Source organism: Paramisgurnus dabryanus, chromosome 2 (genome assembly GCF_030506205.2).
Source record: "Paramisgurnus dabryanus chromosome 2, PD_genome_1.1, whole genome shotgun sequence".
Lineage (NCBI taxonomy): Eukaryota > Metazoa > Chordata > Actinopteri > Cypriniformes > Cobitidae > Paramisgurnus > Paramisgurnus dabryanus.
Window position 1 is genome coordinate 7,934,174 of NC_133338.1, and position 14,333 is coordinate 7,948,506.

A 14,333-nucleotide genomic window follows, 5' to 3' on the forward strand; every position below is an offset into this window, starting at 1 on the left:
GCAATGGCTTCTTCAAGGGGAGGATGCTCATATTGTGAGTATCAGGGACTGGAACTTTCTGCAACTCCTCCACATATGGCTGGTTGTTGGGCACTATGTCCTCGAAAAGCAATGCCATCATGTTGAAGATGTAACCTAGAAAAATAAATGTACATGATGTACATAACTGTGTACAGACCATTTGTAATAATAATTATTAGTTGAACAGCTTACAGTATGTGGCCTGTGTTTTCATTGCATTCACGGTGTGTGCTCCCTTTTTGGCCTTAGGAAATAGCACCTTGTATCTTAGTTTCCCTGATGTTGTTCTGGCCTGGGTACGCCCTGCATTTTCGTTAAAATGCATGGCTGCCAGGTACAACCTGAAAGTATAGGGTGTCGTTGTGTACATAACTCAGGCATGACATAGCAAAGGTTTAATCAGGTCCTTTATGTCAATTTTCAAATTGTTAAATAGGTAATCAAAGCTCTAATATCCATTCACGTGTTTACTATATTTTTCCCTTTTACAAAAATAGTAATAGAGTGTTAATACGACAAAACATACCTGCACAACATGCCAATGTATGGAAATACAACATTTTTTGGAGTGAAGCGTATAACAATATTGTGGAAGGCCTCCAATGTTGAGGTCTGGTACTTGGAGCTCAACTTCTCCACATCAGTAAGGACCCTCTTATTTGACAACAGCTTCTCAACTTTGAAGAGGGCTTTGGAACCTAAATACATTTCGTCAATTAATAACTGAATAACAACAAAAATAATTATACAACATTATGTACAATGGAGGAGTACACACCTGGTTGAAACCATTTCTTATGATCTGTTGTCTGGCGAACTGGATGCAGACACTTTGGAAAAGCAGGATTGTCGTAAGTGTGTTTGTTTTGGATGTGGTTCACAACCGATGTCCATTTTGCAACCTTCTCTGCCCCTGTGGATGATGAGGTTGCACACCAATAAACATGGTTTCTGATGCCACGCTGCCACTTCTTCACAACTGCACAGTCCTTGTCTTTGGAAATTTTGTCCAGTTTCTTAGACAGACCTGATGAACAACATAGATGGTATCAAAATTAATCTGATAAACAAAATAAGTTGTTTACTTCTAAACACTATAATCTAAACCTATTGGAGTTTTGACAATGTTTTTTAATTATACAGTTGATAATCACATTATATTTTGAATAGAAAATAACACAGACAAGGTTTACCCTTTTCAAAGTGCCAGACGTCATAGAAGTGCTGTGTGCTGCGCTCTTTAAGAAATTTTTGTATTTGAGGATGCCGATCCGTGACGATGTACTCAATAGCCACACCTTTGGATTCAAGAAGCTTGAGAGTTTTAGCCCAGGCAAGGGAAAGTTTTGGACGGAATGTGTTATTGTAGGTGGTTTGTAGTGGAGGTGTGTGTGTGTGTGTGTGTGTGTGTGTGAGAGAGAAATTTAAAGGTGCAGTGTGTAATTTTTTAGAAGGATCTCTTGACAGAAATGCAACATATTATACAAAACTATATTATCAGGGGTGTATAAAGACCTTTCATAATGAACCATTAGATTTTTATTACCTTTAGAACAGTGGTTTTCAATTCCAGTCCTCGGGCCCCCCCTCACAGAACATTTTAGATGTCTCCATATATAAAAACACCTGATTCCGATCATCAGCTCGTTAGTGTGTTAATTAATGAGCAGATGAGTGAAATCAGGTGTTTCATATAAGGAGACATCGAAAACATTCTGGGAGGGGGGGGCCGAGGACTGGAATTGAAAACCACTGCCTTAGAATATGATGTTTTTATCTACATACACAGAGGGTCCTCTTACATGGAAGTCGGCATTTTGTGCCGCCATATTTTTACAGAAACCCTTATAGGACAAACTTTTTTACTTAGTTGTCTCCGACGATGACATGTTTGTCTAGTGGTAGCTAACGTAGCTTCTCTATGATTTTTAAAAGCGAGGGATAAGCAGTGGACTGAGCCGTTGAGTTGCAATGCGCAACTTTCCCACTAGATAACTGCAAAAATTTACACACTGCACCTTTAAAGAGGGTGCCACAAAAAATGATTTACAAGACTGATGTGTGTTGTGACATAAATACCCATTTATAAAACATCTATGACAACACCACTAACCTGCACAAGTTGAATGTCAATGATGTTGTTGTTTTTCAGGTTCATCAGACTGTAGCTACCGTATTTTGCTGAGTGGCCTACAAATATCAACATGATGTTATGAGCACTATTTGTTTGTAATGTTTTTAAACAAAAATGAACTGAAGCCATTTCATTCTTAACTCTGGGTTCTTGGGCAACATGTGCATAGTTGAACCTCTATTCCTGCATAGGGCACAAGCACGTTGACGTTCAGCCATCCTTGCGGTATAGAAAACTCACAGAGCTGAACGAAATCTGTGGGCGCGGTCTCAAGTGGGAGAGCTCATGAATAATAATGAGCTTGATCAGTTCCACGTCACACTGATCCGCTTTTCCAACTGACCTAATTTCTCCCCTTATTTCTTTTCAGTGGCTAGAGCTGACATAGGAGGTAGAAGTTCATTTTCACATTCCCGACACAACACAGACACATATAGACCTAACACATATCAAAAAATACAAGTAAAAACGTTTTTTTTTGTGGAAGGGCACCTTTAAGCGACAACTGTGGTGTAAATAAAGAGAATGAAGGAGGATAATTCTGAAAACAAGAATTGTGAAGAGTTGTATCAGGTAGAGCAGACATCTCATAAACAGAAAGAAAGAGGATCAGACTCAGAGGAATTTGTTGGAGAAAGAACAAGAAACAAAACAAGGTGGATGAGTACAAAGTTACTTTAACATTCAAAACAATAGGTGATATGAGGAATCCTATGCATTATACAAAAGTACCCAAAAAAGCAATTGGACAGCATGATATTTAACCAACAATCGAGTGCGTATGATTTGTATGAACAAAAAACACCAAGAGATGATAATTAAAGTGAAGGTACTAGGAGGAATACATGTGAAATGTCACGTTCCTGGAAAAATAAATGTTGTTAAAGGTGTGATTACTGGGTTCCCAATATCACTAACTGATGAGATGTTAAAAAGCAGATGAGGAGTGAAAATGTAACAGAAGTAAAAAAAAAGGTTGAAATCAAATAGAAATGTGAAAAGTGAAGCAAGTACAAAAGTTATGATAACATTGAATGGTAAAATTTTACCAGAAGACGTCAAAATTGGTTATGTATGCTAACGTGATCTAACAGGAGTAAAGATGTAAATGACCTAGATAACTCAGTATGTTGTGTAGGTTGAAGGAAATGGGAATATTGGTGAGGTTTGTTTGGGTACCAGCCCATGTTGGGATTCAGGGCAATGAGATGGTAGATCAAATGGCTAAAGAAGCACTTCAATTAAATAATATCAATGTAACAGTAAGTTTGAGTAGGGTAGAAGGGAAATCGCTTATTAAACAAGCATGCAAAGATATGTGGCAGATATCTTGGGACTCATGTATGAAGGGAAGACATTTTTATAACATACAAAGTAAATTAACCTCTTGAAAGCACCCCCATTCTGGCCCGAAACCATGAAAATACCTACTTTCACTAAAAGGGCTGTTTTTACTAAACCATTTATAGTATAAGCATAACTGTGGTATCATTAGATAGAAGACACTTTGAGCTTCGTTTTCCATGTTTCAAAATTATTTTAAGATTAAAAAAAAAAAAGTTAGAGAGGCTGAAGTACATTGTAATAAAAATTTTTTTGCATAACATCTTTTTTAACACTAAAAATCTTAATGATAAATATATGTGTGAAACCTATAAATGCAATGAGGCCAAAGCCACAAGTCTAAAGAAGTTATATTTCACGTTTGAAGTCAATAGACCCAAAAATGAGGTTCTTGCAAGAGTTTTTGTAAGACTAGTGCCTTTTCTAAGTGCCAGTCAGCCACAAAATAAAAGTCTTTTGTTTACATGCATACACGTTCGTTCTTTTTATTGTTTATCCTTATATAAGCGTATAAAATGCCGTATCCACACCAGGAAATAAAGCTTCACACAAAGATCGTTGAATTCGTGTTCTAATTGGCTACACGTTCTGTCTATCAATATTTTCCATGAAGTCATTGGAGGAACGCGCAAGTCAGATGACGTCACGATATTAGACAGCGCTGTTTGGATATTATGTATTATACTCCCGCCTACTTGTACAATCAAGTTTGAGCGCTGGTTTTGAACGCAAGTGTGCTCTCATATACAAGTGTTACGATGTAAATAGTCCTCAGATTGTATGTTATAATCTATTACAAGACGTGCATCTGAAATCTGATGTAAACAATGGAAAATATATCCATATTTCACAGATTATACGCATTTGTGGACAAAACTGGTCATTGGATGTACTTTGTTGGAGAGTTTTTATGGGTTATTCACACTTCTGAAACAGACTGGATTCGATTCGCGTTCCTTATACCAGCACAAAGGTAAGGAGTCAGTTTATATTATGCATGTTGTTATCTGGACTTCTGTAATAAAATACTATATTTATGATACTAGAGCAATTTAATCTCAAAACGGACACCATACACTGACGCTAAACCCTTTGACCTTTTAAACGATGTATAGTAGTGTTATTATTATTGTTGTTTGTACACAGTAGGCTATATATGTATTGTTAGCAGAATAAAAAAAAACTGACGTCCTTCCGTCCGCGAGCTAGTGCGCGTCGAGAGGTTAAAGCAAAGTAATATAAATCATAATATAAGTAGGAAGGATTATATAATATTTACGAGAATATTTAAGAATGGGACATACTAGGCCCAATGCAAATAATTACATCATAGATAAACACAATACAGGTCTTTTTGATGGGTGTCAGGAAATGGGGACAGTGGAACATGTTTTAATGACATGTGTGAAATATCAGCAGGATGTCAGGAAAACGGACTCAGAGTCAAGTGCAAGTTAAATAGTTTATTTAGAAAAAATAGAAAACAGGAGAGCAAAGTCACTGGTAGATCCACACACGGCGTACACCCGTTGACTCACTCCGATGGAAACACTACTGTGAGAATGAAGCACTCTCACAGTAGGGGAGAGTGAGTCGGCACTACACAATAATTCAGTACAGATCCAAAGGAAGAGAGAGCCACCCACGCGCTCCGTCGAGAACGCCAGCACCGTCACCACACGCAACAGAGGGATGAAACACGCCGCCCTGAAGGTGGATGACAGGCGGAGATGGAAGTCCAAGTTCTCAGACGGATAATCCACTGTGTAATCCAGATGTAGAAGGACCACCCGGAAACCACTGGTCACCGCCTAAAAACGAAGCGAACCAGCGGTTCCGAGAAACAACAGTCGTTAGAGTCAATATAATCCACAAGGTAAAAATGGGTGTACTCCACTCACGGGTGATGATGCAAACCGGAGAGAGAGAGACAGCTGGTATACCGCCTAGAAACGAAGCGAACCAGCTGTATCGAGAGACAAACAAAGTCAGTATAATCCAGAACTCCACAAGCGAGCGGTCCGGGTGAAGACGTGTCTCCGAACGCTGAAACCAAACCTGGGGTAACAGAGGAGAAGACAGAGAGCGACTGACAAGACAAGGCAGGGCAGCAGGACTGTGATAAAACAATGAGCGCGCAACGAAGGACAGGACTACGTGCAATATAAAGGGAAAGGTAAACGAGACACCACCGGTGAACAATCACTGAAACAAGGGGGCGGAGTTAGTGATCACACGAGGAACCGGCACCACAGGTAAACAACACACACACACAGATCACACAGCCATCGATCACCCAGCAGTCATGACAGTAGCCCCCCCTCCACGACCGGCACCAGACGGACCGGGAGACTCACCCTGTCGCCGACGGAGGTCCTCGATCAGCCCAGGATCCAGCAAATCCCGACCCGGAACCCAGCTCCTCTCATCAGGACCGTATCCTTCCCAATCCACTAAATACTGAAATCCTCTGCCCCTGCGGCGGGAGTCTAGTAACCTCTTAACAGTGTAGACAGGGGCACCATCCACTAGACGAGGGGCGGGGGGATTGGGGGCAGAGACAGGGGGGTTATAGCGAGCAAACATCACAGGTTTAACCTTGGATACATGAAAAACAGGGTGAACCCGACCAAGAGAAAGAGGTAACTTAAGCTTAATCGTCACCGGATTAATGACCTTAGAAATACTGTATGGCCCAATGAATCTCGGAGCCAGCTTACGAGAAGGCTCACGGAGAGACAGATCCTTGGTAGAAAGCCATACCCTTTGACCACAAACGTAATGGGGTGGAGGTCGCCGATGACGATCAGCTGCAGCTTTGGTTCGTCTGGAATTGGATAATAACAGTGTCTTAGCTCTCCTCCAGGTGCGTCTGCACCTGCGTACGAAAGCTAACGCAGACGGAACCGCTGCCTCGGGCTCCTGTGATGGAAACAGGGGAGGTTGATAACCGATGGAAAGTTCAAACGGGGACAAATTGGTAGACGTAACGGGAAGAGAATTATGAGAATACTCAACCCACGGGAGCTGATCGCACCAGGAATTCGGATATTGTGACGACAGACAGCGGAGCGTTCTACCGAGATCCTGATTAGCCCGTTCGCATTGCCCATTGGTCTGCGGGTGATAACCAGAAGACAAGCTGGCCGTGGCGCCAATTTGTCTACAAAACTCCTGCCAAAAACGAGAGATGAACTGAGGACCCCTATCTGATACTACGTCAGTCGGAATACCATGTAACCGAAAAACGTGATTAATCAAAACCTGAGCCATCTCTTTTGCAGAAGGTAGCTTGGGCAGGGGAATGAAATGAACCGCCTTCGAAAAACGATCCACCACAGTTAGAACAACAGTGTTACCATTAGATGCCGGTAAGCCGGTGACAAAATCAAGGGCTATATGAGACCAGGGGCGGGAGGGCACGGGCAAAGATTTAAGCAGACCAGCGGGTGGTAAATTAGATGCTTTATTACGAGCACAAACCGAACAGGCTAATACAAACTGTCTGACGTCAGTGGACATAGAAGGCCACCAAAAACGCTGACGGACGGCAGCCAACGTTCTCCGAATACCTGGATGGCCGACAAATTTGGACTCGTGACCCCACCGGATGACATCGGAACGTAACCGCTCAGGAACCCATAGGCGACCCGCCGGACACCCCTCCGGAACTTCCCCCTCCCGGCCGGCCTCTCTCACCCGCTGTTCGATTCCCCACACGAGGGCGCCGACCACCCTCCCCTCCGGGAGAATGGTCTCCGTCCTCTCCGAATCGGACTTTTCGAACAGACGGGAGAGAGCATCAGGTTTGATATTTTTCGAGCCAGGCCGGTACGAGAGGGTGAAGTTGAAACGATCAAAGAAGAGTGCCCACCGAGCCTGCCTAGATGTTAGTCTTCTGGCCGAACGGATATATTCAAGATTCTTATGATCCGTCCAGACCAGAAAGGGCTCCGAGGTTCCCTCCAACCAGTGACGCCATTCACCCAAAGCGAGTCTAACCGCCAACAGCTCCCGATTCCCTATGTCGTAATTACGTTCTGCTGGGTTTAACCGGTGAGAGAAAAAAGCACACGGATGTACTTTCCCATCAATAGACGATCGCTGTGATAAAACGGCGCCTACCCCGACATCAGATGCATCCACTTCCACTATAAATTGTTTAGCCGGATCGGGAATAGAGAGGACAGGCGCAGAGATGAACCGGGATCTTAACACATCAAAGGCCTCCTGAGCCTCTCTACTCCAACGGAAACATACATTAGGTGAAGTGAGAGCGGTGAGAGGCTTAGCGATCTGACCAAAATTTCTGATGAAACGCCGATAAAAATTGGCGAACCCCAGAAATCGCTGAAGCTCCTTCCGAGTGTCGGGTACTGGCCAATCGGCAACCGTCTTAACCTTAGCGGGATCGGGACGAATTTCTCCCTCGGCAATGACAAAACCCAGAAACGAAACCGACTTCTTGTGGAACTCGCACTTCTCCGCCTTAACGAATAGCTGATTCTCTAATAGCCGTTGTAAAACCATGCGAACGTGCTGAGTGTGTATCTGCATGGAGGGAGAAAAGATGAGAATGTCATCGAGATACACAAAGACAAATCTGTTAATCATGTCACCCAGCACTTCATTGACCATGGTCTGGAAGACAGCTGGAGCGTTACAAAGACCGAACGGCAGAACGGAATATTCCCAGTGTCCTGAGGGTGTGTTAAAGGCTGTCTTCCACTCATTGCCCTCTCTAATACGTACCAAGTGATAAGCCTTGCGCAGATCTAACTTGGTAAATACGCGCGCTCCCTGTAATAACTCGAATGCTGATGACATTAAAGGCAAGGGGTACTTATTCTTAACAGTAATGTCATTCAGCCCTCGATAATCAATGCACGGACGAAGAGACCCGTCTTTCTTTTTTACAAAGAAAAATCCAGCACCAGCTGGAGACGAGGAGCGGCGAATGAGACCGGCTTTAAGAGCGTCATTAATGTATTTATCCATAGCCTCTCTTTCTGGTTTAGCTAGGGAAAATATACGACCCTTAGGCGGAGAAGTGTTGGGAAGGAGTTTGATCTCGCAATCATACGACCGATGAGGAGGCAGAGAAGTAGCCCGTGACTTACTGAAAACCTGATACAGATCCGAGTACTCCGCCGGGACCCCTGAGAGATCGACAGCCGGGACCTGCGAGACAGAACAAGAGACAAGAGAGGGAGCAGGACCAAGACAAGAAACATAACACGAAGACTTCCACGATAACACAACATTGTTCTGCCAATCAACGTGAGGATTATGTTTGGATAGCCAGTCATGACCTAAAATGACTGGCGATTGTGAATCCTCTAATATGTAAAATTCAATCTCCTCACGATGATTGCCAGAAACAAACAAACTCACAGGGGGTGTGCGGTGCGTGATCACAGCCATATGCTGGCCCTTCAATGTCCAGGCAGACAAAGGAGAGGAGAGAGGGATGAATGCAATACCCCAGGACTTGGCCAACCCAGCATCCAAAAGACACGCCTCCGCACCGGAATCCAGCAACGCCTGTGACGAGAAAGAGTTAATCATGACAGGTAGTGTGGTGCTGCTTACGGGAGATTTAAATGACGATGCGCCCACCGAGACTCCCAGGTTCATCGGCGGGCGTGAGCTTTTACCGGACAGGTGGCCGCCAGATGCCCCGGCTTGCCACAATACAAACAGAGGCCATTAGATAGCCGACGACTTCTCTCTCCAGCAGAAATTCGGAACTTGCCCAGCTGCATAGGCTCCTCGGAGGGCGTCTCTGAAGCGATCTCCCCTGGTTCTGACATCAGCTGGCGAAATGAGCGACGCAGATCTCTCTGCCGATGGCGAGACTCGACCCTCAGAGCCAGATCGATGGCAGCTTCCAGGGACGTGGGTGGCTCCCTCAGTGCAATCTCGTCTTGAATACCTGGCGTGAGACCCTCGAGGAACTGTGCTCTTAATGCCGCGTCATTCCAGTTGCAGCAAATAGCGAGCTTTTTGAATCGTATGGCAAAATCTGTCACAGAGTCATTACGTTGCCGTAATCTCACCAACTCAGCCGCTGCCATGTCTCCCTTGAGTGAGCGGTCAAACAGCTTTAACATCTCCTCCTCGAGAGCCTCCAATGAAAAAGTAAAAGGAGCTTTAGCCCCCCAGGCGGCCATACCCCAGTCTCTCGCCCTTCCAGTGAGTAATGTCAGGACATAGGCCACCTTGGAAGTGGATGAAGAAAATCGACGGGGCTGGAGTGCGAAGACGAGAGAGCACTGCTGTAAAAAGGATCTGCAGGTGTTGGGATCGCCATTGTAGGTGGGGGGTGTAGCCGTGTGTGGCTCCCGTTCAAATGAAGCGGCTCCTCCGGATGAGATCGAGGCTTCATGGCGAGGAGTCACTTGGTCCAAGCGATTGCTGAGCTCTTTCAGTTGCTCAGACAGGATGCTGAAATCTCTGGCAGCAGCAGACAATAACGACGAATGTTGGTCGATGGCCGCCCCCTGCTGGTGAAGGGCGGTCTGCACCTCCAGACTCTCTAAACTTGCTGACTCCATTTTTGGCGCGCTCATCTGTCAGGAAAACGGACTCAGAGTCAAGTGCAAGTTAAATAGTTTATTTAGAAAAAATAGAAAACAGGAGAGCAAAGTCACTGGTAGATCCACACACGGCGTACACCCGTTGACTCACTCCGATGGAAACACTACTGTGAGAATGAAGCACTCTCACAGTAGGGGAGAGTGAGTCGGCACTACACAATAATCCAGTACAGATCCAAAGGAAGAGAGAGCCACCCACGCGCTCCGTCGAGAACGCCAGCACCGTCACCACACGCAACAGAGGGATGAAACACGCCGCCCTGAAGGTGGATGACAGGCGGAGATGGAAGTCCAAGTTCTCAGACGGATAATCCACTGTGTAATCCAGATGTAGAAGGACCACCCGGAAACCACTGGTCACCGCCTAAAAACGAAGCGAACCAGCGGTTCCGAGAAACAACAGTCGTTAGAGTCAATATAATCCACAAGGTAAAAATGGGTGTACTCCACTCACGGGTGATGATGCAAACCGGAGAGAGAGAGACAGCTGGTATACCGCCTAGAAACGAAGCGAACCAGCTGTATCGAGAGACAAACAAAGTCAGTATAATCCAGAACTCCACAAGCGAGCGGTCCGGGTGAAGACGTGTCTCCGAACGCCGAAACCAAACCTGGGGTAACAGAGGAGAAGACAGAGAGCGACTGACAAGACAAGGCAGGGCAGCAGGACTGTGATAAAACAATGAGCGCGCAACGAAGGACAGGACTACGTGCAATATAAAGGGAAAGGTAAACGAGACACCACCGGTGAACAATCACTGAAACAAGGGGGCGGAGTTAGTGAACACACGAGGAACCGGCACCACAGGTAAACAACACACACACACAGATCACACAGCCATCGATCACCCAGCAGTCATGACACAGGAAAGAATATTGTATATTAGAGAAGTACAAGAAATGGGTATTACAGAATTCACAATGGGTAATATTTTAAATAAAGGGACAAATACATGTAGGCTAATAAGGTCAATAATGAGGTTCTTAAAAACATTGCGGTAAATAATAGAATTTAATCAGATTCATGCAGAGAATCTTTGTTACACTCCAGTACAGTAGGTGGCGGTATGCACCTTTACAGTTGGTTTGCAACCTGCCAGTAAACCCACAAAAGTAGAAGAAGAAGGTTGAAGGAAAAACTACAGCTCCCACTATTGGACTACAACTCTCCTACCTGATTTTTACAGGTGTGGTAATCACTGATTGTCCTGATGTGTTTAAACACAGGCTGTGTCCTCAAAATGAAGCCTCAAAATGCGTCCTCATTTCTCCGTGCTTTTAAGTATAGATCGAATGGATCCTTAACAGCCGAGGATATCCCAAGAGTCCTTGCGCGTCTGCAATGGCTGAATATAATGGTTGGATATTCTAAAATAAACAATTAAAACCTTTATTACATAAAAGTGTATTTATCAGAAAACATTTTTTCTTGTCACTTTTTAGTATTATAAGTAGGGATGCACCGAAATGAAAATTCATGGCCGAAACCGAAAATGAGGAAACCAAGACCGAAAAACCGAAACAGCAACACCGAAAAAAATTATTATGCCAATTATTAGTGCAAATGCATTAATGGCTATCACTGTGTACTAACTTTACTAGGGGTGTGTGACAGATCACAAAACTCACGGTTCAGATCACATTACAGTTTTTGAGGCACGGTTCGGATTATTTTTCATATCAGCAAAAAGGGGGTGGGGAAAATCTAATAACAAATAAAGAAATTACAAACATTTATAAAAAAAGAACAAAGCTGCACATTAATAATGTCTAACATTAGCATTAGGTACATAAATCGAATTAAAGGAGTCATAAAACTGTCTTTATTGTATAAATTAAATATATTATTAATTTTTTGAGCTACAGAAGTGATTTTCTCTTTGTCTTGGGTTGTTTGATTAACATTAACAAAGACTTAAGTAGGTTAATTGAAGTTACTGTCTCTTTACATAAGAAGAGACTGGTTTATGACTGTAATCTATACATACACTTAAGACATAAACAAATGTTTTTATTAGAAAAAGAATACTTTGGAGATAATTTTGTCCGTAATATGTGCCCTGTCATTGCTTTATTCGGCACATGTATGTTAATGGACTATACAGTATGAGACACATTTGCGCGACTCTCTCTAAAGTTTACACATCAAGAGTTCTGATCTTTGAAGGGCGTACTCACTGTGATGATCAGCCGTATTGTTTCGGTGATAAAAGTCTTTCGTCCGAAAGCCGAAAATGCTGTTTTGGGCCATTTTCGGCCGAAAATTTTCGGTGGCCGAATATTCGGTGCATTCCTAATTATAAGTTATGTTTTGTGTTAATATTATTATTTTTATGTTGCGTATATTTCTAAGGTTGATTAATTTGATATACTGTTGAATAGTTTAATCTACATCAACGTGTCATATTTTCTAAAATAAATTAATATTTGTCTTATTTCATATTTATTTTAATAAGTCAGAAACATCCGCTGTGTAAGGTAGTGTCTAATGGATGCTCTGTAGTGTTTTATATTATAGATGTATGTGTGTTTGAAGGCTTAGTTTGATTTTGAGTAGGGGAGAGTGGGGTGAGTTGTGCCAGTTTTTAATAAAAGTGACTTTGAAGTGAGGCGATGACAGTAATGCCTTTAACTTAAGGGTGTACATACATTTCAGGATGTGGTGCATCCCTGAGAACAATAACTTTGGATCTGAAATAAATTGTTTAGGAAATATAACTTTTGGGAAAAAAGTGGTCTTGTGGCACAACTTGCCCTGGATTAAGTTGTGCCTTTATGGAAAATAAGGTGAGGTATATTGTGCCAGTGATTTCTGAAGTCAAACAGAACATTTTAATGTTATGAACTGTAATGCTATATTTAAGCAAGACAAATTCGAAACACAATTACTCATTTAAGGTTTATTTAGATATTGTCACTCTATTAAACTGTTGGAATAAGTCATATTGTGTGCTTTTTGGAAAAACACAACTTAAATACACAGTATATGATATTTCTGAATAATTTCAGGCAAAGTGGCTTTGGCAATATATGCCTGTTGACATACACAGAACGCTGTCTGTCAATTATGTAATATATAAGAATAAAGTGACTAGACTCATTTCTAAACATCATATTGTGACTTGGCCACTTAAAAACTTCTCTTGGCCACTTAAAACTTCTCTTTAATAACACAGTGCAAACTCAAAGCTGAAATCAATGTTACCTAAATGAAACAAATGGCAGGTAGGCCTAAGTCAAACACTGAGGCATTTCCATCTCCTCACTTCTCCAGATTATCCCCTGTGAGTATGTAGGTCTAGGTGGTCTGGATCTGTCCTACTATTTAACATCCCACTTGTCAATACTGCAGGGGAATATAAACTTATGCTGTCTTATGGCAGTACCACCAAGTTTTTGAGGTGCACATCACCTCTGGCACAACTTAACCCAGGCCCTTTGGCACAAATCACCCCAGACCTACAAGTCTGAACAATTAGCATGATCCAGCAGTTAAGAGCTAACATTATGCTACTGTAACTGTATAGACTCATTGTGTAGCTTGCTAAAGCACTAAAACGTGTTAAATATTTTCAAACCTATCTATAATTGTTTAGACACTACAATCAAAAAACCTTATCGTAGAAATTTTACTGGGTAACTTAGGGCAATGTTACTAGGTCCTCTTTCCAGGAGCGATCCCAGAACATTTACGGGAAGTGTTTGTATTCACAAAGAAGCATGTTTGACAATTGTATGGGTATTTTCTGGGACCAAAATGCTGTTTGAGTGAGGTATTAGACTCTTCTGTGCTAGATGTCAAGTGGTCTATTTCCAGCTGAGAGGACTCGACAGCTGCTAAACAATAAAAAAACTACATGTAACAAACAGATGCATGTATTCTTTAAATTAAACAGTGTACCGAACGTCAGTCAAGTTCTTCCTTTTCACAAACTTTAGGACAGTTACACTGGAACCTTTAAAGGTATTTCACTTTACATCAGAGTTTAAAACTTGTAAAACAGTTTATCATTCTTCCTCTTATAGGCCTAATTTCAGCTAGTAAAACATGGCGTGAACACCTCAAAACATTAGCATGTGGCTTACCTTTAACTTGTGTGCCACCACTGTCCCCATCGTCAACAGCATTGTTTGGCTCAGTTGCAAATCCAACGTCCAGTCCAATGTTACTTGTGGTGGCCAGAGGTCTGTGACTAAAAATTTAATTCAGAGCAGTAACATGCTGAAGTATGGCA

General features: G+C 42.6%; 2 long non-coding RNA genes across 2 annotated transcripts in view; both read right to left on the reverse strand.

Annotated features, from left to right (window-relative positions):
• Positions 1–14,333, reverse strand: part of LOC135783532 (uncharacterized) — a 417,164-nt gene that overhangs the window by 324,900 nt on the left and 77,931 nt on the right. The window lies entirely within an intron of this gene.
• Positions 281–873, reverse strand: LOC135783372 (uncharacterized). Its single transcript, XR_010545625.1, has 3 exons — positions 800–873; positions 548–719; positions 281–362 (listed from the first exon to the last, which is right to left on the reverse strand). It is a non-coding gene; the product is annotated as an uncharacterized lncRNA (long non-coding RNA).